Here is a 26,969-nt window from a genome sequence, read left to right as displayed (position 1 = left end):
CGGCTCCCTGCTCTGCGGGAAGCCTGCTTCTCCCTCTCCCGCTCCCCCTGCTTGTGTTCCCTCTCTCGCTGTGTCTCTCTCTGTCAAATAAATAAATAAAATCTTTAAAAAAAAAAAAAGACTATATCCCTCTCAGAGCTACACCACTGAAAGGTGTTCCTTCAACAACAGAAAGATTTATTACTTTCTTCCCCCACAGAAAAACCGCAAAAATACTTCCAACTTGACTCTAGTAGTGAGTTCCAAGTTTCATTAAAGAACTGGCCAGATGCTTCCTCCTAGCTCGTGTGGGAAGAAGTTAAGATAAAGAGCATTTGAAACTCTACCTCGACACACCTGCCTCATACCTTATTCCCTTCTGATACGTCTTCCTGTTTCCCCCAGGTCGGGGATATAGACCTGCCTCCCCAGGCACCTGGGGCTCTGGAAGCCCCCTGACCCCTCTCCACCTGGTATTAATAACAGATGGCTCTTACTGAATTGCACACCTGCTGTAAACCAGGCACTGCACCTTACAAATTGTCTCAAATTCTTAACCCCCAAACTGGAAAAAGCTGTAACCTGAGTGCTGTCTGGACAGCCCCTGTAACCTTGACTTTTTCTTTTTCTGCCTTTGTTAACAGGAATCACTTTCTTCTAGTGTATTTGCAGAAAGGGAGTTGGTCTCTCAGCTCCAAAGCCGGTCCAGGCTGCGGCCTGTTCCTCTGCTTTCACCTGCTTCTAAATTCCACTTTCAACCAAGGTCTCCGCTCGCCCTGGTGTGGGTCCTAGCCTATGCTCTGAGGCTGCCATTCTTCTTCAATGTGACACTGACAGTGATCTCAGGGGTGTAGTAGACAGAATAATGGCCCCCCAAGAATGCCCATATCCTGGATCCTGTGAATGTGTTACCTTACATGGCAAAGGACTTTGCAGATGTGATTAAGTTAAGGACCTTGAGATGGGGAGATTATCCTGGGGAACACGGTGTAATCACAGGGTCCTTATAAGGGAAAGAGGGAGGCAGGAGAGTAAGAGTCAGAAAAGGAGAGATGGTGAGGGAAGCAGAAGTCAGAGAGATGTGAGGAAGGGGCTGAGGAATGCAGGCAGTCTTTAGGAGCTGAAAGGGGTAAGAAAACAGATTCTAGCCTAGAGTCTCCAAAAGGAACACAGCACTGCCAACACCTTGATTTTAGGTCTTCTGACCTCCAGGTGGGTAAGATGATAAATCTGTGGTGTTTTTAAACCACTACGTTTGTGGTAATTTGTTATACTAGCAACAGAAAACAATTCAAGGGATGACGCAGGGAAACCACACTTGTCTTTGTTGTCTTATACACACATGTGTAACCCACTTCGTTGTAAGTTTGGGATAAGTACAAGGGGAAAAAAAGGTGGATATTAAATATGATTGTTCCCAGAGCCCAGTGGAAGAAGGAAAAGCCCTTCACAAGGTCCCTTCATCATCCCCCATTTCCTAGCACTGCTCACCAGTCCAAGGCCCACCCTCTTTTTCTTCATTTCCTCTGTAAACCCACTGTTCTCTTCTCCATGGTGAAATTCATTCACTCAGCAAACATTTACTGAGTACCTACTATGTCCCAGGCACTGTTCTAGGTATTGGGAATAGAACAGTGAACACAACAGAAAATAATATAAGCTATCACAGGGCTTATGTTTTAATGCAACCCTCCTTTCATGATATTCCCACCCAACAAGGTCTACCCAACCCTTACCCTCTACCCCAAATATGATCATCTGTAAGATAGAAATAACCCACAACAATATACTTCTCCAAAGTCTGAGTTACTCCATTAAGGATCATGCCATGTAGTTAGATGATTCCCAGAGGAATCCATGGTGCGCTTCATTTCCCCAGTTCTTGTTCTCTTCCGAGTCCCTCTGCCAACACAAAGTCAAGATACCCCTCCTTATTCTTCCTGTGGTCTTCTTATCTCCTGTGCGTAACTCTTAGATCACATACACACACACCCCAAAGACAACCATCAGTCTCAGTCTAAATCCATGTTAAGGAGGCTGCCTTCCTAACAGTAACATATTCTGCCCAACTAAATAAAGATATGGCTTTACTTTTTTATGCAGAGCAGCCCCAATCCCCCCTTCTCAGCTTCCACCTGTAGACTGCCTATGTGTGCACCAGAAACACCACCTGTCCCTGTGTCTTTCTAAAAGGAAAGACCTTCAATTGTTACCATCATCCCCTGCTACCCAGAGAACAGGTAGAAGTTTGATAGATGGGCTTTTTTGATACATCGAACCACGTGAAATTCCTACCCAGGGCTTCCTCTACTAACAGATTCCATAGGAAGTGAATCCGCACCCTGTGGCCCCCATCCATAACAAACCCTGGAGCGTTACGAGACTTTTCTTCTTCCAGTTCTAGAAGGAACGCCCAAGGGTAAGTACATTTTTTTTTTTAAAGGTTTTATTTATTTGACAGAGAGAAAGACAGCCAGAGAGGGAACAAAAGCACGGGGAGTGGGAGAGGGAGCAGGCTTCCCACGGAGCAGGGAGCCTGATGCGGGGCTCGATCCCAGGACCCTGGGATCATGACCTGAGCCGAAGGCAGACGCTTAACAACTGAGCCACCCAGGTGCCCCAGGGGTAAGTACATTTTAATCACTTAAAATGATCCTCCCCTCTTCTCTTATGGTCTTTTTTTAAACAAATAATACACAGGTACCGTCAGGCAAATACTTTTGATTAAAGCAAACGTTAACTCTCTGGGCATTGAGAATTGCAGAAGGAAAGAGTAAGCTATCGATTCCTATTAAGCTTACCACCATTAGCTCTATAAGGCTGGTTGTGGTGTAATTATTGCAATATAAATAATACAGGGATTATGTGTTTACTTGGTGCCAGGGACTTTACTAAGTTTACTAAGTAAAGCATTAACTCATTAGTCCTCACCAATGAGTCACCTCACCTGTCCATATTTTACAGATGAGAAAATGGAGGTCAGAAAGGGTTAAGAAAATTGTTCCAAGGTCACACTGCTCTTTGGTGGCAGAGCCAGGGCTCCAATGCGGGCTTTCCTGCCAGCCAGACCCTGACCACTATACGATACTGCTGTTCCACGCTTTAATAACCGGGAGGCTATTATCCAGGGTAGTACCTTCCCATTACAGTGGAAAACTTCCAAGTGAAGATAATAAAGGAGGAAAGGAAAGACAGGTTTCATGAGCCAATACGATCACCCCGAGAATTAAAGATAGATAAGAAGAAACCTGAAGCCAGGAACAAGAAATGCTTTTTAAACAGCCAACTGGGGCTCCTGGGTGGCTCAGTCAGTTAAGCATCTGCCTTTGGCTCGGATCATGATCCTGGGGTCCTGGGATCGAGCCCTGCTTCGGGCTCCCTGCTCAGTGGGGAGCCTGCTTCTCCCTCTCCCTCTGCCTGCCGCTCTGCCTACTTGTTCTCTCTCTCTCTAGCTCTCTGTCAAATAAATAAAATCTTTAAATAAATAAATAAAATACAGCCAATTGAGCACTGGTCAGTTGGAAAACTTGTGGTTTAGGGTGGTGGTGTCGGGACTGGTGGCAACATTTATTTTGAAAGTGTCAAGGACTGCCACCTCTATTTAGATGTCTTTAATAAATGAGAGTCTAAAATACTCTAAAGAGAATCCCAGCAGAGACCACAAGCCAAAAATCCCTGGCTTCCAAAATAACGGGGGCTGCCTCTTCCCAAGTTACCATGCACAGAAGCAAAACTTGGCAGGGTCTGAAACAAAGGATTTTGGTCTTGTTCCTACCATTGCTTCCACAGAAGGAAGCAAAGCAAACCACTGGGTTCTATCTAAGGCAACTCCTGAGCACCCAGACCTTGCCAGGTGCTGCTCAGAAGAGGATCTCACCCTGCTCTTTGCCCAGGGAAATCGGCCCTTCTGGAGGCAGCTTTTAAAGACCTAAGTGCAGGGTGGGATTCTTCTACCCTTACTTATTTTCTGCAGAGTTCTGTTTCTTGGGGAACTTTTCCACATATAATCGAGCTGCTACTCTGACACCATTTTCATTGAGTAATTCATGGTGATATCACACCAGCCAGGCACTAGGGGAAGCCCTGCTTTTATGGGTTGGCTCTTAATTTAGGAATTTTTATTTTCTGACTTCCCTCCCTTTTTTGCTGGACTCTACTGCTTTTGAGCAAGATGCCTGAGTGGTGAAGTGTTGCCTGCTTTTGAGAAAAGGAATTCCTGCTGGTTGAGAGGCAAGTGATTGAGTGAAGGCAAAATGTGCGTCCTGTAATAGTACATCTTAATTGGAGAGTTGGCAGGAGAGGAAGGATGTGTGGGCCCAGTGTAGGCTCTGTGCTCATGATGGGGTTCATCAGGCCAAGCCCAGAAGGCTGGCTGGGGATTCACAGTTGCTCCCTGGTGGGTGCCACAGTCCTGTGTACCCGGGGAGCCAACGGGCTCCTCTCCGGCACCTGGGCAACCACATCTAACCCACATCCCCACCTTCCTTCCTCACCTCTCTGCTCTTCTGTGCAGCGAGCTGAGCCGGCAAAGGCAAAGGCGAGCTTGGCAAACCTCGCCTGTAAAAGCCTAATCCAAACAGCATGTCCGCTGAGCTCAGTGGGGTGACTCATGCGCAGTGATGTGTGAGGCCAGCGAGCAGAGATTAGGATCTGGCCCGCCCGCCAGCCTACCCTGCACTTCCTTTGATCAACTCTGATGGTTTTTAATTCTGCAGAAGTGGCTTCCTGCCAGGGGCAAACACTTCTTGGTGGAGGCTGGAGCCCTGTCGCTGCTGACCTATTTGTCAGTGGCAAGGCTGGTGTGTGTGATAGCGCAGAGACACCCTGGGCTGGCAGCCCACTGGAGCCCAGAGGGGAGCGCCTCTCTCTCTCTCTCTCTCTCTCTCTCTCTCTCGGAGGTGCCCAGGGCGACATCAGAAGCTGGCTTCTTAGCCAACACCGGCAGGGCCACGCGTGTGAGCAGCCGGGGGCTCTCACCCTGGTGCTGGCATTGGTTAAGTCACCCGGTAGTAAAGAAAAGTGGGGCTCTCTCTAGGGGATTTGTTTTTTCTTTTTTGTAAACTGGGGCATCTCTAAGGACAGTATCTGGCACAAAATGGAGCACGCTCTGGGTTCTTCAAAAGTTCTTTTTTCACATCTGTTTTGCTGGAAATGGAACACATTTGGAGTATATGACTCTCTTGAACTTTTTTGGTCCCCAGCTTGAGTGGAATGGGTTTGCCTCTGGACTCTTCCAAATCCCCTCAATGACCGATGCCAAGCAGAGCACCTGAAACCCGGGTCTCATTCTCTCTCTTTCCCTCTCATGCCCTATCTGGCTCTCTCCTTTTTCTCTCTTTTCTCAGAAAGTGGATGAGTGATTCTCAACCTTGGCTACACGTTTTAACCACCCTGGGGAGTGCAAGGGGGTTTCAAAAAATCCCTATGCCCAAGCTCCAACCCAGAATAATTCAATGAGTCTCTGAGGGTAGGACCAGCTATCAGTCATCTCTAAAGCTCTCCATTGTGCCGGCAAACTTGGGAATCACTGAAATTTTGGGGTCTCGTGGCATCCACCGTAAGCCCTAAGAATGGTTCTCATCTCCCCGTCTGTCCTCCCCACCACCATTCAGTTTGAGGGCCTTCTGGAGTCTGGTGTGTACTTTAACCACGTTAAGGTAAGATGGTATCTGGTTATACAAAATATTGGCTGTAATTTTGAATTATGTGTATACCGGAACCAATTCCAAATACATCTTTGCCCCATAGATTCTTTTCATTTACTACAAATGTTCGTGTAATTTTTTTTAAAGATGTTATCTGGTTGGGATAACTAGTCTACATATTAAGAATTTGCTCATCTGATTAAATGTATCTACCATCCCACTGAGACTTAGAACAGAGAATGAACATGAGGAACTGAAATGCAGAATAGATGGGTCTCACAGGGAAGAAGTAGGGGATGGTTCAGCACACAGAGCAATGATCAACCCAGTTAGAATTTCTGGGAGGCAGGTTTGTTAGTGCTGGTGACAGGCTGTGAGTAGGGCTTCCAGATAAAATAAGGACCTTTAGTTAAATTTGAATTTCAGATAGGTGGCAGATAATGCAATATTGGGGACGTATTTATACTAAAAAATCATTTGTGGTTTATCTGAAATCTGAAATTTAACTGGGAGTTCTCCATTTTGTTTGCAAATCTAGAAATCCTAGTTGAGGATGGCAGGCTAAAGAGGAGAATCTTGGGCATTTGAGGGAGTGGTAGGCCTCACCTGGGTGGTTACCGCCCTCCAGGAGGCATAGGGAAAGCGTGCAGACACATGGGCCTGTCCCAGTGACTGGGGATTGCTACTGGCATGTAGTGGGTGTGAACCAGGGTGCCAAACATACTGCAGTAGGCGGAATAGCTCCAATGGAGGATTGTCCCATCTAAAACGCCAATGGTACCCAGACCAGTGCCACCTATTTCACCATTTTACTGAGAACTGACCCTATCACCTTCACATAGTTGCTCCCTAGAAAGCAGTGCACTGGCCACTCAGAGAAGTTCAGAGTGCCCCCCAGGAAAGAGCCAACCAGACAAAGTCCCAGATACTTGTCCCAAAGCCTCCTTTAGTCCAACCCAACCATACAGCGGGTCCAACGAAATGAATCCAAGCCTTCAAAGCGTGCAATAAGTACTGCCTCCTTCAGGAAGCCTTCCTTGACTGCTCCAATCTTCACTGATCTGTCTCCTTAACCCCTAAAATCTTTATTCTTCTAACTTAGTACTTGAACATATTCTTATAATACTTTCATGTGTTCTGGCCTGTGAGTTAGTCTCTCTAACTAGCCTGGAGACATCAGAAAAGTGAGATCAAGTTCTGGGTGACTTCGATCATGTTCCTGATTTGTTGGTTGGCTTTGCTATTTATTACTCTGGTGGCAGGGGCGCCACCTGGGTGGCTCTGTCAGTTAAAAAGCATCTGCCTTTGGGTTGGGTCATGATCCCGGGAGAGCCCCACATCGGGCTCTCTGCTGAGCAGGGAGCCTGCTTCTCCCTCTTCCTCTGCCTGCCGCTCCCCGTGGTTGTACGCTCTGTGTCAAATAAAATAAATAAATAAATAAATCTTTAAAAACTCTGATGTAGCTGAAATTAAATGTACAAAAAGGTGAGGCAATTAAAGGAAAGATAAAAAGGGAGATGAGAAACCACATAGAGGAAAGGGAAGAGCAGGAACCGGAGAGAAGATAATTTTGTCAATGGATATTAAATTTAAGTCTGGGCTCCCTGACAGGCAAAGCAAAAAGGGAAACAAAATTGGTTACATCACTCTTATTGTCTGAAAAAAAAAGGAAGCAATATCAGCTCATGAGGAAACGTAATGTCTTTCCTCATGCTAAAAGCTAAGTGAAATTTATCAGATCTTTAAAAGGCAGGACTCTGAGAAACATAATAGATAACGTCTTCACTTGAGTTTTCAGAAGATACAAAAAATGGGGGGGTTTCCTATCTCTTATGTTTCCTTTGTAAGAAATTTGGGACTATACTAATGAACCTTGGCTCAGTGAAGGCATTTTTATAACGAGCTAAACTAATATATTCTAAATGTATTAATTTCCAGTGATCTGATTAATAAAGGGGTACTGAGAAGTTTTCAACTGCCCAGAGCTGTTATGACGCCTTTATGTGTGGCTCCCCTAGCAGCTTCTGACAGCCTTAGGGAAAAGGTGAGGATGCTGTAGAAACTAGGCTGTGGTAGGGGGTAGAAGAAGGATTGCTGGGAACAACTACATTCCACTTCCCACGCGACCTTGCTCCCTGCGAGCCAGAATCAGACTGTTGGAATTACCCACCCTGCCTAGAAGGCACTTCCCAGCCACATCCCCAGGAAAAGGATAAAGGAAAACAGTGTGTCACCAAGGGCCCACCCCAGAGCAGGATCTTGGGAATGGCTTGAGACCCTGACTGACCATGTGTATCATCCTTTTATGAGTGCTACATTTGGGGATTAGTTTGCCGCTCTTTAAAGGCAGAGAACAAATAATTAGATGACTCAAAAAAGAATTTCCTTTTTTGGTTTTATTTGGGTCTTCTTCTTCTTCTTTTTTTTAACCAACTCCCTAAATGGGTGGGAGACTAAAACAAACAAAAAATAAACCATAGATTAAACCGCCCCTCCCCTCCCCTGGGCTGCACAACATCAGGAGAGGAAACTGTGGCCTGGGGCCTTGAAGGCTGGCTGATTAGCACACATGTTCCCCCCGCCCTACCCATCACCCCCATCTCCGATGCACTAGTCCTTGTGCTTGGTGGCTAACAGTGACAAAACCAAGATGAATCACCGTATGTCAAGATTCACAGATTATCGAAAGACTAAGTAGCAGGTCTGGGATGGGAGGTCGAAGCCAAAGGTAAAACTCTCTGACCTAGGCTTTGCTCTTCTGTTTTTAGATGGTGGCAGCTTCGATTTCCTTCCTGCTGGCCCAAAAAGGATGGCTGGAGCAAGCAGAGCTAATCTAGGTACAGGTGGAAGGGCTGCTTGAGCCATCAGGAAGCCTCCCCACCACCCCGTCTCCTCTCCCCACTGGAGGCCGGGGAGGGAGAGGGACAGCCTGGGAGACGTCTTTCCCTCCTTCTGTGAGAGGAGGTCAACTGGGTTGTGCTGACCTTGCTTCCTAAAAGGCTTGCTTCTCAGGTCCATGGATACTGCCCTTAGTGCTAGAACGTGTATACCGGACTCATTTCCAACTCTCTGGTAGGCCAGCAATGTTGATCCAGGCTCTCCCCTTCACTTGGGATTAGAGGAAGGGGGGTTAGTTGGGGTCATTTTTGGCTACCCAGCATCTGAACTCCTCTCCCAAGCTCAGGACATTTACTGCCTCATGAATCTTAGTACCTTAAGAAAGAACCCCAAAGGCCAGATGCTTCCTTCTCTAGTCTCCTTTGGACATGGACCCACAGCGGGACTTGGTCAAACAGGTGTACCTACTTCAGATGGAATCAGACATTAACTGGCACCGGGGCACCTGGGTGGCTCAGTCGGTTAAACATCTGCCTTCAGCTCAGGTCATGATCCCAGGGTCCTGGGATTGAGCCCCGCATCGGGCTCCCTGCTCAGCAGGGAGTCTGCTTCCCCCTCTCCCTCTGCCCGATGCCCACCCCCCCAATCTCCGCTCATGCACACACTCTCAAATAAATAAATAAAATCTTAAAAAAAAAAACAGAAGAAGAAGAAGGAGTTACTGGTACCAACAGACAGGGACAGGGGAGAATCCTTTCTGGGGGATGTTGCAGGGCAACAAAAATATCCAGGCTCCCAGGGCAGTGGTGCCCGTGGTGGTGTCCAGTGTCCAGGGCTGAAGGTGGTAGCAGTGCGATATGGTGCGGAACCACTGGGCAGCAGCTGCCGTGGTATCCTCATCTCTCCCTTTCTATGCTGTGACTGTGCCTGTGGCCTGGGGTATGATCCTGAGTTCCTGGGCCCTGTGTTTTCTGAGCCTGTTTCTCCAACCTTCTCTGTGATTCCGTGAGTTACTCGATAGCCTTTCAACAAATTCCTTTTCTGCTTAGATCAGAGTTGGTTTCTGTTGCTTGCAACTGAGAACCCTGACTCTGTCCAACTACAACTGGTTTCAGTCAATCGTTTGCAGATGCTTTTTTTTTTCCCCCTCACTGCCTGCATTCTTCATGTCTCTGCCCTCCTGGCAATTCCACAAGTAATCCAGAAAAGGAGGAATAAGCACGCAGAGAATTTGACCACAGCTGGGAAGTAAGCCAAGAGAACTCTGAAGAACGTGAATATTAGATCTCTCATTTTGTCAGGTGGGGTGGATGCAGGATTAAGGAGTCAGAAAGCTGTAGGCTGTCCATCATATTTTATTTTTCAACCGAATTTGGTTTTACAGTGATTAGCCATGGCACTTAAAAATCCCATGAGGGTATGGACCAAGTCTGTCTTGTTTTCTCTAGTACCTAGGTCATACTGGATACTTAGTAAATACTAGCAAAGGGGTAATGATAGAAGTCTCGGAAGAGAATTCAAGGAAGAGAAGCTTAATATATCCTTAATGCCTCTTAAAAAAAAGAATTGTCTCAACACTGTGGGAGCTGAAGATTAAGGCCTGTGAGTCGAGCCAACACTGCAGATATTTGATTGTGTTGACTGAAGAGCAGGAGCCTGGAGCTTTAGCCATCAGACTGCCAAAGACAGAGAGACAACACACTCCCAGGCAAGGAGAGCCTGACTTGGGTCTAGCCCAGATAGAATGCCGGTCTGTTTCTTCTTTGGAAGGGGGCCTGCAAAGCTGAACTGAGATGGTTCTCCGAAAAGCATTTTGAATCAACTTCAAGTGTATTGACAGTACTTGGTTGAAACCCCAGAACGGGGTGGGGGGTGGGTAGAGTTAGTTTGAATCTAGAAAACCAAGGGCAGGTTTCCCTATCAGCTACCTTAACTGTGTAAGAACCTCAGTCCGTCTGTTGTAAGCTGGTTTTAAGTGACACTGACATTTGGATTTGGATCCGCAGGATGCATTTGCTACAAACTGACTCTGATTCTAATTCTTGTTTGTGACATTAACCAATGAAACCTTACCTTAGGTAAGTCTCTTAACTAACTTGGTCTCAGCTTTCATTTCCCAATTTCAAAATCCCTGCTTTTAAAACAGAGGGTTTGGACCATCTCGTTCACCCATTTCCTCTCTAACATGTGACCTTTCTATTATTTTCCTTAAGGACAAGAATCATGTGTTCTTCTTCAATATACCCTTCCGTCCAAGTACAAAGCTGGACACGGCAGGCACACAGCCTGCAGTATGGCTGTGTTCCAGAAAGGCCTAGGCCAAGACTCCTCTAAGAACTTTCTCGCGCCGGGACCTAGGGCCAGCAGTGATAAAGTTCGAAGAGGAAGAGCACTGGCATCCTTTGATCTGTAACCAGTACCAGAGCCTTCTAAACTGCTCGAAGTGCTCAGGTTTGCTTCTGGAGCTGGACTTCCAAGGCCCCCACTTCGAGGCCAGGCTCATCTTTAAATTCACATTGAACAGTAGAAGATGGTTAAAGCCAACACTTCCAATACGGTCTGGGGCTGGTGGAGGAGAGAACGGTGAAATATCATACACATGCATCTATCTGTTAAAGCTGTGCTCTAGAACTTGGTTTTAACATGCGGAATCCGTGGCCACCCTGTCTGCGATGCTTTCCATCCTGGGCTTAGAATGGTGAGTTATAAGCAACAGCAGACAGGATGGTCATCTTATTTCCTCTGCTTCCTTCCGGGGAACAGGCAAGCGGACTGCAGAGAAAAGAGAGAGGGGGAGGAAAATAAGTAAATGCCAGCATGCGGAGCAGGGAGGAGAGTGAATGGCAACAGGCGTGGGAGCTCAGCTGCCAGCAAAAATCTGATGCTCTGCATTGCTCTGAGGAGAGGAGGCAAGTCTTCCCGAATCCAGGCGCCCCAACATGATTGTGAAAGCCACACCCATGGGCCCACAGACAGCCAACACTGCTGTAGAACCAGTGAGACACCTTGGGAAGCTGCTCAGGTTTCTGGACACATCTCTGTAAAAGCTGCCCTTCGTCCCTGGGGGATGCTTGGAACCCCAGTGGGAGGCGACCCCAGAGCTGCCCCCCAGAGCTGAAAATCCTTTTTTTTTTTAAGGCAAAGTTAATTTCAGAAAATTTTGTTCTCAATTTTGTTCTAGGGCTCAGAGCCAATTCCTTCGTTCCCAGTGGCGGCCGGCAGGGCTGACTGAGCAGGCACAAAGAGCTTTGAAGTCAACAGAGGTAGGCAGGGCAGGCCCCAGTGGAAAACTGTGAAGTCAGCAGAGTTATCTCCGGCACTCCTCCCTTCCCCCTTGCTTCCCCTTTCTCCACCCATTTCCCCCTCTCGGCTTCCAGCTTCTCATTTCCCAGGAGACCCTGGAACATATGAAAACCCACCCCTCCAAAGATATGAGGGGGCCAGCTCATGGCTCCAGCTATCAAAGTCTGCTTTTTTCTCCCCATGTCTAAAACAAACAAAGGCGTGCATTCCATACATTTCCTAAGGAAAGAGAGTGAATACAGAAACCTTGTCCTTTGTGCTCTCTTGGTGAAACCCCAAGAGCCTGGGGCCTCAAGTTTGAAGCTGTCTTCCTGCCTCCTGGGGCTTTAAAAGGAATCAAAAGTGCCTCAAACCAATACATCTGCTTGGTTTATGGCTCAAATTTAAACCACAAATTATAAAATGATAAATCGCTGTTCGAATCTCTTCCAGGAAAGACTATGTTGTCAAGATTAAGTTACAAAGTTACAGCCTCATGGCCCTATGAGTGAGCCTCGCTGCTGACTAACTCTCTCACTCATTTTCCTGCTGGAGATGTTTTTTCTTTGTGAACTTTCACTGTTTCTGAATACTTTAAACAAAGAAAATGACCGAAGGCAGGAAAAACATCGGGGACTTCTTAACCCATGGAGCCTTTTTACAGGCTTTATTATGTAACGGCTGCTTTCGTTTTGTGAGTACCAAAGGAAGTTGAAGAAATCTCTTTCTTCTTGAGCACTTAACTGCCAGAGAACAGTGAGACAGGGCTTCACTCAGGTGGGCAGCGACGCTCACTTCAAAACTCCAGTTGGAAAGCGGAGTGTGTGGTAAATCAAAGCTGCCTTAAGGAATCTGGGTCTTAAAGTGTCTGTTCAGTGATTTGGGCAGGATTGCAGCACGAATTACTGTATTTCGGCCCCACGAAAATCAATTCTTTGGAATTCTCTTACGGGGCCTGGTCTAGCGACAGAGGAGTGTGACAAATAATGGGGCCCCATGCATGCTTTCCCATAAGGATGCTCCTCTCCGCCAGAGCTTTGGCAGGCGGAGGGAGGAGAGATGAGATCCTTGATCGAGGCCCCTACCTTGCCTGCCTGTGGGTCTGTCACGCTGACCTCAGTTTGATGACCTGAGGCTGCAGGAAGCAACTCGAGCATCCATGGTTGTTTCTCCAGCCCAGTGCCTTGGTTATACAACCCCGACCCAGCTTCTCCAAGGCCACTCAAGTCCTGAGGACCATCAGACGGTGAATCAGAATCACTGCACCATTTCCTCCTAAGCTCCTTCTGGTTTAGTTTACACCTCAGCTCCTTCGGTCTCTTTCTTGGGGTCCCCAGGCCCTGCGTGGCAGCTTTTGTCTCTCTCTTCCTTGAGGTCCCTGGGTCCTCGAGGCGGTTTTCGCTTTCTGACATAATTCCACGGGATCGCCGGCGCCAGCCCCTGCAGGCCCTGCCCCAGCTCCTCTTGTCTCCGCTTTTCCTGAAGTCGGCCTGCTGTCTTTACTGCTGCTTTTTCTGGGACACTTCAAGTTGTGGGGAGAGGTTTTTTTTTTTTCCCCTGTGATTATAGCTCTTTCTTCCAGTTTTGACTAGTCTGGCGTCTCTCTGATTACAGCTCATTAGGACTCCTGAAGTTAGAAGGCACTTTTTTTTTATGCTGCCTTGTTTTTATTTTTTTAAATAACATGCATTATAACTTATTTTTTGTTTTTTTGTTTTTTTGGGTTTTTCTAAGATTTTATTTATTTGACAGAGAGAGAGAGATACAGCGATAGAGGGAACACAAGCAGGGGGAGTGGGAGAGGGAGAAGCAGGCCTCCCGCCGAGCAGGGAGCCCGATGCAGGGGCTCGATCCCAGGACGCTGGGATCACGACCTGAGCCCAAGGCAGACGCTTAACGACTGAGCCACCCAAGCGCCCCTATAACTTATCTTTGCAGGGCAGTATAAAGATGAAAGCAATCATAGTCATGAGTCCCACAGTCCACACAACCCCAACAGCATTAAAAATAATAGTCATAAAAGTCGTGAATATGTGGGAAGAAAATAAAAACAATTTTAAAAAGGTATAAAAGGAAGAATAAAAACTTCCCATTCTGCCCGAGTCCCTCCCCCCAAATATAACCACTCTTACTATTTTTTTATTCTTGGTACTACATATTTATGTATGTCCTTTAACAAAATTTTACATAAAAGCAGTCTTACTATACTTATTCTGCATTTTGCTTTTCACCCAAAATGCAACCTTAGAGATCTTTCCACATGTGCACTGTAGATATACTCCCTTCTTTTTTTTTTTTTTTTTAAGATTTTATTTATTTATTTGAGAGAGGGAGAGTGCACACACAAGCAGGGGAGGGGAGAGGGGAAGCAGACTCCCTGTGGAGCAGGCAGCCGGAGGTGGGACTTGATCCCAGGACCCTGGGAGCGCGACCTGAGCCGAAGGCAGATGCTTAACTGACTGAGCCACCCAGGTGCCCCATATACTCCCTTCTTTTAATGTCTGCAGAGTGTTTGTTAGAAGAGAAAGTGCCTTCCAAATGAAAGGCACTCAATTAATGTAATTCCTGCCCCCTTTCTGTCCCTTTACTTCTTCTACTCCCTGAGGACAGAGTGACTTACCTAACAAGCTTGGCAGAACAACCTAGATGTGCTGGGTTCAGCTCTGCCCTTTCTGCTCAGCACCAAGTTACCTGCAGGGAGTGTGCCTTCTGCTGCCGTAGAAGTAGGCAGAACTGGCTGAACGGCTGCTCGATTCTGGGTTTCAGTGGCACGAAATGTCTCTCTCATTTAATGTGAGATTGCGTATGGTACCACATCCAACTTTGTCTTTTATCAGAGTTATTTAAGCCTTCATCTGCCAGTCCTTTGTTTTATTTCTCAATTCGTTCAGAACTAGAGCAGGGAAGAAGACTGCCATTTATTGGGCCTACCTAGGGTCCCCAAATATTATTCCTTATTTAGATATATCAAAATGTATTTGATCAGTTTCCTAATGATGAATGTTTAGGTGGTTCCAGTTGATGGCTTAAACAGATAACACCTCAGCAAACATCTTTATGCATATACCTGGGTGTACTTTTTGCAAGCACATCAATGGGTAAATTCCTTATATTACAAGTGCTGGGTCAACAGTATGTGCCATGGTGTCCCAAATAAAGATGGGAGAAACAGCCTCCCTGGAAAGGAGGTACCAAGATAATAAACTAATAATCATAATGGCAACAATTAACATTGAGTTATTTCTTGTTGTGTGCCAGATTCTGGGCTAAGCACTTTGTATATGCTCATGTTTTTTGATCCTCCTAACAACCAAATGACCTAGTGACGATTATTCACTCCATTTTACAGTTGAAGATCCTGAGATCAAAACTGTTAAATGATTCGCCCAAGGTCATAAGACTACTAACTGGTGGAGATGGAATCCAAGACCTTGTTTGTGTGATTGTCTGTACCTCTGACCACCTGATAAAGGTGTTGCCTATGACACAGAGTGGGTGGAAGCCTGGCCAAGCCCTTGAGAATGTGTGAGGACCATTGATTCAGGGCTCAGCTCACACATGTATACATATGTAGTAGAGGGACTAAGAGTACAGAATCTGCAGCCAGGCTCTGTGGGTTCAAATCCCAGCTTAGCCTCTAACCAGCTGTGTGATAAACACCTAGCTTTCCTCATCTGCAAAATGGAGATTTTTTTTTTTTTATTCGAGAGAGGCAGAGGGAGAAGCAGGCTCCCAAGGAGCAGAGAGCCCGATGTGGGACTCAATCCCAGGACCCTGGGATCATGACCTGAGCTGAAGGCAGACGCTTAACCATCTGAGCCACCCAGGCGCCCCAAAATGGAGATTTTTAAGAGAATTAAGTTATTTAATATTTGTCAAGCACTAAGAACGTTGCCTGGTATAGAGTAAGGCCTTCATAATTGTTTAGGGCTTTTGTTTGGTTGTTTGTTATTAAATTTTTATTTTTTTATTTAAATTTAATTAATTAACATATAATGTATCATTGGTTTCAGAGGTAGAGGTCAATGATTCATCAGTCTTATGTAATACCCAGTGCTCATTGCATCACGTGCCCTCCTTAATGTCCATCACCCAGTTGCCCCACTCTCCTCCCCTCCAGCAACCCTCAGTTTGTTTCCTAAGATTAAAAGTCTCATGGTTTGTCTCCTTCTCTGATTTCATCTTGTTTTATTTTTTCCTCTCTCCCCCTAGGATCCTCTGCTTTGTTTCTTAAATTCCCCATATGAGTGAGATCATATGACAGTTGTCTTTCTCTGATTGACTTATTTCGCTTAGCATAATACCTTCTAGATCCATCCACACCATTGCAAATGGCAAGATTTCATTTTTTTGATGGCTGAGTAATATACCATATCTTCTTTATCCATTCATCTGTTGATGGACATCTGGGCTCTTTCGATAGTTTGGCTATTGTGGACATTGCTGCTGTAAACATTGGGGTGCATAATTGTTAAGTAAAATAAATTCAAATAAAATGCAAGTATATGTAATAAAAAGTGAAAGTCCCCCTTGTCCTTAAGCATCTGCCTCCACCTGACCCCATTCAATCCTACTTCTCTCTTTAGGGGTTAATTGTTAGTGTCCATGCCTCTAGACTTTGTTCTGTTTGGTTTTTTATATGTATTTATCTTTATACATATATAGTTTTATTTGTGTGCCTATGCTATCGGAAGAATACTTTACCATAGTGATTAATAAATGGACACTGGAACAAGACCATCTGAATTCAAATCCCAGCTCATCTACCTGCCAGCTGGATGACCTTAGACAAATTACATAACCTCTCTGAGATTCAGTTATCTCATAATCTCCACAATAGGGAAAAAGCCAGTACCTTCCTTGTATGGAGACGAGATGAATTAATATATACAAAGAGGGTTTTTTTTTTAAAAGATTTTATTTATTTGACAGAGAGAGACACAGCGAGAGAGGGGACACAAGCAGGGGGAGTGGGAGAAGGAGAAGCAGGCTTCCCGCGGAGCAAGGAGCCCGATGCGGGGCTCGATCCCGGGACCCTGGGATCATGACCTGAGCCGAAGGCAGACGCTTAATGACTGAGCCACCCGGGCGCCCAATACAAAGTGTTTTTTTAAAGACTTATTTATTATCTATTTTAGAGAGAGAGAGTGTGTGCACAGGAGGGAGGGGCAGAGGGAGAGGGAGAGAGAGTCCGAAGCAGACATCGTGCTGAGGACAGAGCCCAATGTGGGGCTCAATCTCACGACCCTGAGATCACAACCTGAGCTGAAACCAAGAGTTGGACACTTAACCTACTGAGCCACCTAGGCGCCTCTGTATATACAAAGCTTTTAAAACAATATCTGATGCATAGAAAATCGTCCTCAATAAGTGCTAGATCTAATAATTATTCCTACATATGTTGTATTGGGACTTCTGTCTCCCTTGACAATACATCTTAGGGATTATTCCGCAGCAGTATATATAGGTACACCTCATTTTAAAGTCGGTTAGTACAATGTTTCATAGTACAACCACAATGTAGTATATTTAGATGTGTTCTAATGCAGGTTGTTTCCAGCATGCAGCCTTTTCTCATCTGAAAATACAGAGTCCTGGAGCCAATCAACACTAGCTTCACCAGCCATCCGTATATTTTACTTCTTCTACTTAACAAACATGTACAGTGCTTACTACCGGTTGCACAATGCCCTAATCACCTTCAAAATGTTAACTCATTTAATTATCGTTATGGTGCTTCTAAAGTAGGGGCTACTTAATCCCCATCTTACAGATTGGGAAATCGAGGCACAGAGAGGTTAAGTAACTTACCCAAGACTGCAGGGCTAGGAAAAGAAGGGCTAGGATTCCAAGCCACACAGTCTGGCTCCCAAGTTCATACTCTTGACCTCTCTGTCCACACTCCGCACCTCTCTTCTCTGTGCTAAAATCCACAGCATCTCTTCAGCAAGACCCTGAGCCTCATCTTGTCAAATTTTCATCCATACTGTGAATGGGAATCCAGCCTCTTTGGAATATACTTAGGAGCATACAGGTACTCTAAAAGGGCAACCTGATGGCTACATCAACGAAACTCCTTAAACTACCAACAGCCAGCCTTACTAAGGACTGTCGGACAATAGCCAGACAGCGTGGAGAAAGCCCTTCAAGTGATGATACCAACACTCGCCTTCAGAGGCCCCAGGTCTGGGCTCTCGACTCTGACTCTCTGTGCCACGCTGGCCTGCTGAGCAAACTCACAATGCAGGTCAGCAGACAGCCTTAAAATAAACAAATATGTTTGTGTTGTGCCCAGTTATGGAACGGTGCGTATCCAATTAGGTAGTGCAAAACTCATGCAAATCATCTTTTCTTTTTTCCGATTCCTGCTGCATATGAGTCTTTCACAACTGACTTGGCCAACTCAAATTGCTAAAATGCTGAGGTTCAGAAAGTCTGGTCAAAAGTTTGCTAGTAAAAAATGAAGTCCTGCCTCCTCTGTCCTCCATCACTGCCCCCATCCCTACCCTCAAGCTACTTTAGCTTTTAGACATGTGGATACTAAATGCCTTTTTCCTTAAAGATATGGGTGAGATATTTCTTTTGGAGTATGTCCAGACAATCTGGAAAACCCATACTTGATATTAGCTACAGGAAGCTTATTAAAAAAAAAATACAGACAAGGAACAAGAAATAAAATTAGGGCAAAATATGGGCCTACCCTCTTTAGAAATCAGTATATCTTTCCAAATGGAAGATTTTCTAAAACTGAATGGGTTTTTTAAATTTTTTGGCTTTGTTAAGGAAAAAAATATGTATACATACACTTGAAATTTAATATTCTGGAAAGTACTTATTTTAATGATAACAGTTTAAGTTTTCATCTCAAAAGTTATTGCTCATTCTAACATACTAAAATCTGCATTTTCCTTTTATAAATAAACTTCTATCTCTGCGTTCTGTCTTTATAGAAAGAAAGTACTTAGGGCCGGTTTTCTACCCATCCCGATGCTTAAGGTTGGCTCAAGGAGCTTCCTGTTCTGTTCCAGCTGTGACATGTTGAAAGTAGACCTGACAATTGCAGACAACTTGCTATACTCTTTGAGCCTGGGCTGTGGCTCTAGCCCATGCTGTTTTAGGAAATAAGGTGAAAGACAGAGAATGGGGGGAGCTCTGATGGGAACAGGAAACAGGGTCTTCTCGGGGACTCCTTTCTACTCCTTTACTCTTCACACCATTCAGGGGGACAGAATGTCTCTATCACCTCTGCCTAATTTGTTCCTTTCACAGGGAGGTACTTGAGCCTCAGGATGGGACCACGGGCTCATCTTACCCTTAATTACAATGCATAAAACTGGAGATTGGATACAAGAAACCATATCCTGGCAGAATTGATAAGACCAAAGACAGAAGCTTATTGAAAAAGCAGTGATCCATTTTCATTCTAACAAATTAATTAATTTTTTAATTAATTAATTTTTTATTAAAGGGATTAATTGCCATGCCCTCCTGTACTAGTATTGTCTAGTGGGAACTGCTCTAGCCCCTAGTCCCTGCTAAAGAAAAAGTTAGGTCCACCGGTCATGTTTTGTACCATGTGATCCAGCTCTCTGTTCTCACAGCTGATTGGGCAAGAGGTGGGCACCTGATTCAAGGACAGTCAATCCATAAATTGGCTAGATTCCCTTGACCTGTAGCCAGGTATGAAAAGAGATGCTGGGCAAATCAGAGCCCCTTTCTCAAAGAGGTGGCATGAAAGCAAAGAGCGACGTCACCAGTTAGTAGCAGGGCAGAAAGGAGTACGGCTGACCTATATTTCTAATGATGAAATGCTGTGAACACTTACGGATTTCTATGGGTGAGGTCTGAGGTGCCACCTCAAACTGAGAACTAGCTTTTAGCACTGGTTTCTCTGAAGCCAGCCCATTCTGGTTCCTGATCTTGGGTTTCTGAAAACTCCCATTATCTTATCATGTATTTTTCTTAACATACTTGAGCTGAGTGGAATGAGTGCCTGATACTTGGAGCCAAAAAAAAAAAGCCAAACTAAAGCACTATCAAAAAGGCAGACAAAAGTAGAGCCAAAATAAAGGGGACTGAGGAATCAGGAAGGTCTAAACCAGAAGCAACAGGAGTAGGTGACTTTGTTAAGGTTCTTGAGGTTACAAATAATGTTACTGAAACTAACTCAGGTTGACTAAAGAAGAGAAAGAAAAAAAGAATTCATGTATTTATGTGAAGGATGCTAAAGGGCAGCCGAAATTTTTAAAAACTAGTGTCAGCTCCTCAAAATGTTAATCCATAGGGCTGTTACCATATGACCAAGCAATTCCACGTCTATGAAAAGGTATGTGCACACAAAAATCTGTACACCAATGTTCACAGCAGCATTATTCATAATAGACAAAGAATGGGAAAAACTCAAATGCTTACCAAATGATGAATGGATAAACAGATATATTCATACAATGGGATATTATTTAGTCATAAAAAGAAACGAAATTTGATACATACTACAACATGGATGAGCCTTGAATAAGTGAAGGAAACTAGACACAAAAGACCACATACTGTATGATTCCATTTATGTTAAATGGCTAGCATAGGCAAATCCATAGAGACAGAAAGTGGTATATAGTGGTTGCTAGGGGGTGGGCAGAGTGGGAAATGCAATGACTGCTAATGGGCCTGTAGTTTCTTTTCTTTTCAAGATTTTAAGAAATCTCTATGCCCAACATGGGGCTTGAACCCATGACCCTGAGATCAAAAGTCGACTGCTCCACCAATGAGCCAGCCGGGTGCCCCTGGAGTTTCTTTTGCAGGGGATAAAAATGCTCTGGAATTAGACAGTGATGATGGTTGCACTCCTCTGAATATACTAAAAACCACTCAACTGTGTAGTTTAAAAGGCTTAATTTCATGGGATGTGAATTGTATCTCAATGAAACTGTTATTACAAAAATTATGTATGTACAAAAACAACAAAGCAAACCAAAAAAAAGGAGTGTCACAAAATAGAAAGCCAGAAACCATACAATTCTCTCCCTCTCTCCCCGCCCCCATCACCTCTGCTTCCATACGAACGTTTGCTTCATACTTGTCTTCTACAAATTAGTTTTCTTAGCTTTTTCATGCATACAGCAGACAGACTATGAACTCCGTAGTTCAAAACTTGTATGTCGTGACAGAGACTAACTAGATGATCACCTACCCATTTTCTCTTCTTTGTGGGCATATGACTGGACTACATTTCCCAGTATTGTTTGCAGTTAGCTGAGGTCATGTGATGAGTTACTGCCTTTAGAATGTGGGCAGAAGGGATGCATGTGATTTCCAGGCCTGACCAACTAAAAAACCTACTCTGCACTCCTCGATCCTCTCCCTCTTCCTTTGACTACAGCCTTAGAGAATAGTTGAACCACTAGATGGAAGGAACCTGTGTACTTGATAAAATTTGTGGAGCATAGCATTTCCCCATCTCCATCTACCTACATTGCACAGTGATATTATGGAGAAATAAACTAAAGCTACTGAAATTTGGGGATTTGTTGCTGTAGTAGGTAGCTTCTTCTGACTCTATATGTCCTCTGTATAAGAGACCATCCCAGTTTGACTGGCTGGCTCTCAATTCCAATTTGAAATCTTTAAGTAAGAAAATTGTATTGGCCTGATGTTGCGTCAGGTAGTCTCCTAGTTCGGTCAACTGAAGCCAGAGCATGAGGTCACAGAATATGAATATAGTCCCCTGGGGGCCTACTCATGGAAGTGAGCAGCATTTCTCAGAGAAAAGATGTCAATTGTCATGATTAAGTCAGAGGGGTGGGCATGAACCATGGAGAGGAACACTCAATGCCTAGAGGGGCTTTTCGTTTCTCTCCCCAACACATTCAGAGATACAGACCTAGAGACGGCTATAGATACAGATATAGATGATATAGATATATTCTAGTTCCTAATTCTTTTTTTTTTATTTATTTGAGACAGAGAGAATGAGAGAGAGAGAGCACATGAGAGGGGGGAGGGTCAGAGGGAGAAGCAGACTCCCTGCCGAGCAGAGAGCCCCATGCGGGACTCGATCCTGGGACTCCAGGATCATGACCTGAGCCGAAGGCAGTCGCTTAACCGACTGAGCCGCCCAGGCGCCCCACTAGTTCCTAATTCTAAAAGTAAAGTTCCTTTTGGACAATTTGAAAAAAAAAAATCAAGTCACCATTGTCTTTCCTCCTTTACTTTCCATTTTGTCCCTGCCTCCCGTCCTGTGAGGCGATACAATCTGGTATCTGAGGGCGGCTTTAGCTATAGCCTCACTTCACCACCTTCTGGCCCTGTGACTTCGGGCAAATTATTTAACAGCTCTCTGTCTTGATTTCTCCATCCACGTGGGGATATCAATGATAGCCCTCACCGTAGAGGAGTCTCAGGAATATTAAGGAGTTCATATATGCTTAGTGCTTAGTGTAGCATCTGGTACATAGTGAGAACTTGTTTATTGTTCGTGAGTATGATGCATCTGAAACTGCATTCCAAATTTTTAAAATTTTTTCTTGACCGTTCTAAGGATGGAAGGTGGACTTCATCTTTATAACAACTTTTTTTTTAAGATTTTTTTTTTTTTAATTTATTTGAGAGAGAGAGAGAATGAGAGAGAGCACATGAGAGGGGGGAGGGTCAGAGGGAGAAGCAGACTTGCTGCCGAGCAGGGAGCCCGATGCGGGACTCGATCCAGGGACTCCAGGATCATGACCTGAGCCGAAGGCAGTCGCTTAACCAACTGAGCCACCCAGGCGCCCCGGTGGACTTCATCTTTAAGTAACAACTGTTTTTATGTTCTTGAGAACCCAAAGGAGTGGCAACCCGTTGTTCCTGAACCAATGGAGTAATCCAAATGCAGATGTTTTAGATGGAGATGCTGAGGCTGCTATTTAATAACACAAAAAGCCATGGGGCGCCTGGGTGGTTCAGTCGGTTAAGCGTCTGACTTCATCTCAGCTCATGATCTCAGGGTCCTGGGATTGAGCCCCACATCGGGCTCCCAGCTCAGCAGGGAGTCTGCTTGTCCCTCTGCTGCTCCCCCCTCCTGCCCCGCTCAAATAATAAAATCTTTAAAAAAACACACACACACACACACACAAAGCTGTTTTTTACTGGGGATAGTATACCTCTGTCCAGATTGTTGCAATGTCTCATGTCCTCTGTTGATGGTCAGAAATAAGAAGTTGGAGGGGTACCTGGGTGGCTCAGTCAATTAAGCATCTAACTCATGATTTCAGCTCAGTTCATGATCTTGGGGTTGTAGGATCGAGCCCCCATCAGCCTCCGAGCTGGGCGTGGGGCCTGCTTGAGGGTCTCTCTTTCTCTCTCTCTCCCTTCCTCTCCCCCCAGCATGCTCTATCCCTTAAAAAAATCAAGAACCTGAAATCTCAAAACTACTATTCTTTTTCACTAAAATCAAGATATGATAATGCGGTGTTCTGTGATGTTTTAAAACAAATGGCTGTGAGAATTTGCTATCAAGAAGGTATTTTAGAGTTGCCTGGTTGGCTCAATTGGTAGGGCATGCAACTCTTGATCTCAGAGTTGTGAGTTTGAGCCCCATGTTGGGTGTAGAGATTACTTTTAAAAAATGTATTTTATTTGGTAACAAAAATGCCAGACAAATTCCCAAAGTAACAGAGTACACTCAGTTTTGAAGAAGTCCAATAAAGTTTGACAAAATCAGTCTCTGCATTCAGTGTGGAGTCTGCTTGTCCCTCTCCCTGTGCTCCTCCCCCTGCTCTCTCTCTCTCTCTCAAATAAATAGATAAATAAAATCTTTTTTAAAAATAAAAATTAAACTAAAAAAAAAGAAATAAGAAGTTGGGGCCCCAGCGCCTGGGTGGCTCAGTCGGTTAAACATCTGCCTTCAGCTCAGGTCATGATCCCAGGGTCCTGAGATCAAGTCCCGAGTCCGGCTCCCTGTTCCGCGGGGAGCCTATTTCTCCCTCTCCTCCCCATTTGTGCTCCCTCTCTCTCTCTCAAATAAATAAATAAAATCTTTAAAAAAAGAAGTTGGGGCCCCAGGACTTGGGTCGAGAGTACTAGAGGAAAGCCCCATCCAGGAGGGTGGGGAAGCTCCAGGGCCATGGCACGCTCAGAGCTAAGGGGAGGGACTGCTCAGAGGGAGCCCCTGGAAAGGGTTCTACAAAGGAACTTTAGAAGCATGATATCTGATATCCACTTTTAAGTTTTCTTTCTCTGCACTGTAATTCCCTTATGTAATCCTCAAGACTTCACAGAGTTTGTTGAAATTGCAGGCTTAGGTTTGCCGTGTCTTGGGTAATAGAAAGAAGGTTTTCACATTTCATGATAAGGTAGATTAGAGAGTGACAGCCAGCTGGAAAAGCCATTATGAGATGTCCAGGGGTGATTGGGGAAGAGTCCTAGAGCAGGTGACCAGTGGAAACCAGCATACATGGTGGAATATGTAAACACTTTCTGGAGATTCTCAGAAATACACGGAAAGAGGACTGGACTTCCTACAGTCATATGAGATGGAGAGTAGAATCAGTATATGTGAAGAGAAGGCAATCTAATAAGGCTGGGAAATCTGGAGAATATCTCTCTTTCTTTCACTCTCTCTCTCTATAGATATATAAAACAAATGTGTATTGTGTGTATGCATGTGTGTATACTATATATCTACACTGGGTTTATATAGTACATACTTTTTCACCTTATATCACGAGGCTTTCTTAGTATCCTTAAATATTATCAAGCACATAATAAGTATATAATGAATAATGGCCTCTTAGTACCCTATGGTGTGATTATTCCATGCTTTATTTAACTAATTCCAATTACTGGACTTTTTTTTAGTTTTTCACTTTTGTAAATAACACTGCAGTGAACATTCTTACGTAGTCTTTTTTGCATATTAAAAAAATTAAATCTGGGGCACCTGGGTGGCTCAGTTGGTTAAGTGTCTGACTGTTGATCTCAGCTTAGGTCTTGATCTCAGGGTCATGAGTTCAAGTCCTGCATTGGGCTCTATGCTGGGAGTTGAGCCTACTTAAAAAAAAAAAAAAAGTATTTCTCACACTAAATTCTCAGAACTGTATTTTCTGTGGCAAATGTTTTAAACGGTCTTAGGCTTTTGATAGAGATTGACAAATTGCCCATTGGAAAGATCATACCCAGAAGGACTCCATAACCACCATGCTCCCATACCCCCAGAATTGTATGAGTGTCCATTTCACTACATTCTTCCTAGGGTAACTTGCATATTCAGGGGATTAGCTGTGTTCATTTAAAGATGCTGAACATGACAGACACAGACACAAGAAGGCATTTGCTTGTTACCAAGGGATTTCACCAAGAAAATATGTCTCAATTTCCATGTCAAAAGAATTGCTTTTCTTTATTTTCACAATAGTCTTTCTTTAGCAGGGTTGGCTGTGAGGAAACATCAATATTTCTTACAGAGAGAACTCATTGGATTCCTAAAAGGGAGCTTATTCTTCATTCTCCCCTTTCTACTTTGAAGGCAATGTGAAATAATCCATCTTCTGGTGACATGATTGAGGAAAAACCTTGTGTTCAATTTTCTCAAGTTTACCCCTGTAGATATTCTGGCTCTAGGGAAATGCCTACTAGTTCTCAGATAATATACTTACAATGACCAAGACTTTAAATATAATTATGGGGAATATTGGTGGGAAAATGTGACTGAGGCATGAGATCACTTACAGGACCAGATTGATTTATCTGATGTTGTCTGTGAGAACATGAAGGGTTTCAGAGAGGATCTGATGTCATAGATTTGAGAGAAACATCACAAATGATGTGTTCCCACAAACTCTCCTGGCTCTCCCTTAAGTGCACGCCTCAATTTAAGGATAACCATGAGCAGCTCAGAGTTCCCGGCACCCCAGGTGGGCAGGAACATATAGGCACAGTCTATGAGGGAACATCTACCTTGTTGGTGACCCTGCTCCCAAATAGGGAAGTGTGGGTCAAAGAAGGCATCTATGCAAGCTGTTCAGTTTCTCTGACTTCATGAATTCATGGGAAGTAGCTCTCTGGAAGTACACTAGAACTCTGTTCTGCACCATAAACACTTGACACCACAACTCCTCAACTGAGCAGATAGGAAAACTAAGCAAAAAGGTTAGTTGTATCTCCTGAATTGTAATTAAATCATAAATGAACCTGGGCTAGTTCTTGGAATGCTGTACATTTCCTTTTGTTTTTAACAGAACTTTGCTGACTACCAAATTAATGCATGTATATTATAGAGAGAGAAAAAAGTACAAAGAATAAAATAAAAATTACCCATAATCCCAGAATTCAAAGATGACCACTGTTAACATTCTTGTAGATATTTTTTCACTCTTTTATCCATAGATCTATATACGTATGGTCATCTCTTTTATAATCCTGAGGTCATACAGGATTATTTTGGAATCTCCTCTTTTCTTGTAGCAGGTTGTTTTTTATTTTGGACCATTAAAAAATAAAATTGTGAGGAGACTTCTTGGTAGATACCTCAATAGCTCTGATTATTTCTTTTTTTAAATTTAATTAATTAATTAATTAATTAATTTTTAAAGATTTTATTTATTTATTTGACAGAGAGATAGGGAGCACAAGTAGGCAGAGAGGCAGGCAGAGGGGGAGGGAGAAGCAGGCTCTCCGCCGAGCAGGGAGCCCGAAGTGGGACTCGATCCCAGGACCCTGGGATCATGACCTGAGCTGAAGGCAGACACTTAACCGACTGAGCCACCCAGGCGCCCCTAGCTCTGATTATTTCTTTTGGGCTCATTCTTAGAAGTGAAGTTGCTGAGTTAAAGGTAAATCACATTTTAGGGCTTTGGATAAATACTACTAATATGCTCTCCGGAAATGTTAACCATCTTACACATCTATTAGCGGTATGTAAGACTACCTGTTTACCTGCCTCTTCATCTATGCTAAATAGTATTTTAAAAAAAATTTTTCCCGATTTGATTTCTGGTAGATGGTATCAAATAGTCTTGTTCTTATACAGAATTATTGGTGATTTATATTTCTTCCTCTGTGAAATGTCTGCTCCTGTCCTTAGTTTTGCCTATGTTGCTTGACCTGCAGTTGGACCAACTTGGTAAGCCTGGTTTTGTGCAAAATCCTGGATGACTGAGACTGGCAATTGCTCCACACTGACCAGAAGGTGGCTTCCCCACACCCTTGGTCCTGGGAAGCTCCCTCGGGGCGCTTCCATAGGAATGGCTT

The 26,969-nt window shown here is 44.3% G+C and overlaps 1 long non-coding RNA gene across 2 annotated transcripts; it reads left to right on the top strand.

Moving 5' to 3' along the window:
* The first annotated feature begins 121 nt into the window (after positions 1–121).
* LOC145715938 (uncharacterized) lies at positions 122–26,969 on the top strand. 2 transcript variants are annotated; one of them, XR_014138239.1, is made up of 6 exons: positions 2,490–2,604; positions 4,151–7,668; positions 8,393–8,461; positions 10,469–10,540; positions 10,676–12,990; positions 26,829–26,969. It is a non-coding gene; the product is annotated as an uncharacterized LOC145715938 (long non-coding RNA). The 2 variants fall into 2 exon arrangements; XR_014138240.1 differs by lacking the exons at positions 2,490–2,604; positions 10,469–10,540 and adding an exon at positions 122–2,398 and having other exon boundaries at positions 7,563–7,668.

This window comes from Leptonychotes weddellii, chromosome 10 (assembly GCF_054177405.1).
Source record: "Leptonychotes weddellii isolate Sample4059 chromosome 10, ASM5417740v2, whole genome shotgun sequence".
Taxonomy (NCBI): Eukaryota; Metazoa; Chordata; class Mammalia; order Carnivora; family Phocidae; genus Leptonychotes; species Leptonychotes weddellii.
This window is presented reverse-complemented; position numbering and strand designations above follow the sequence as displayed.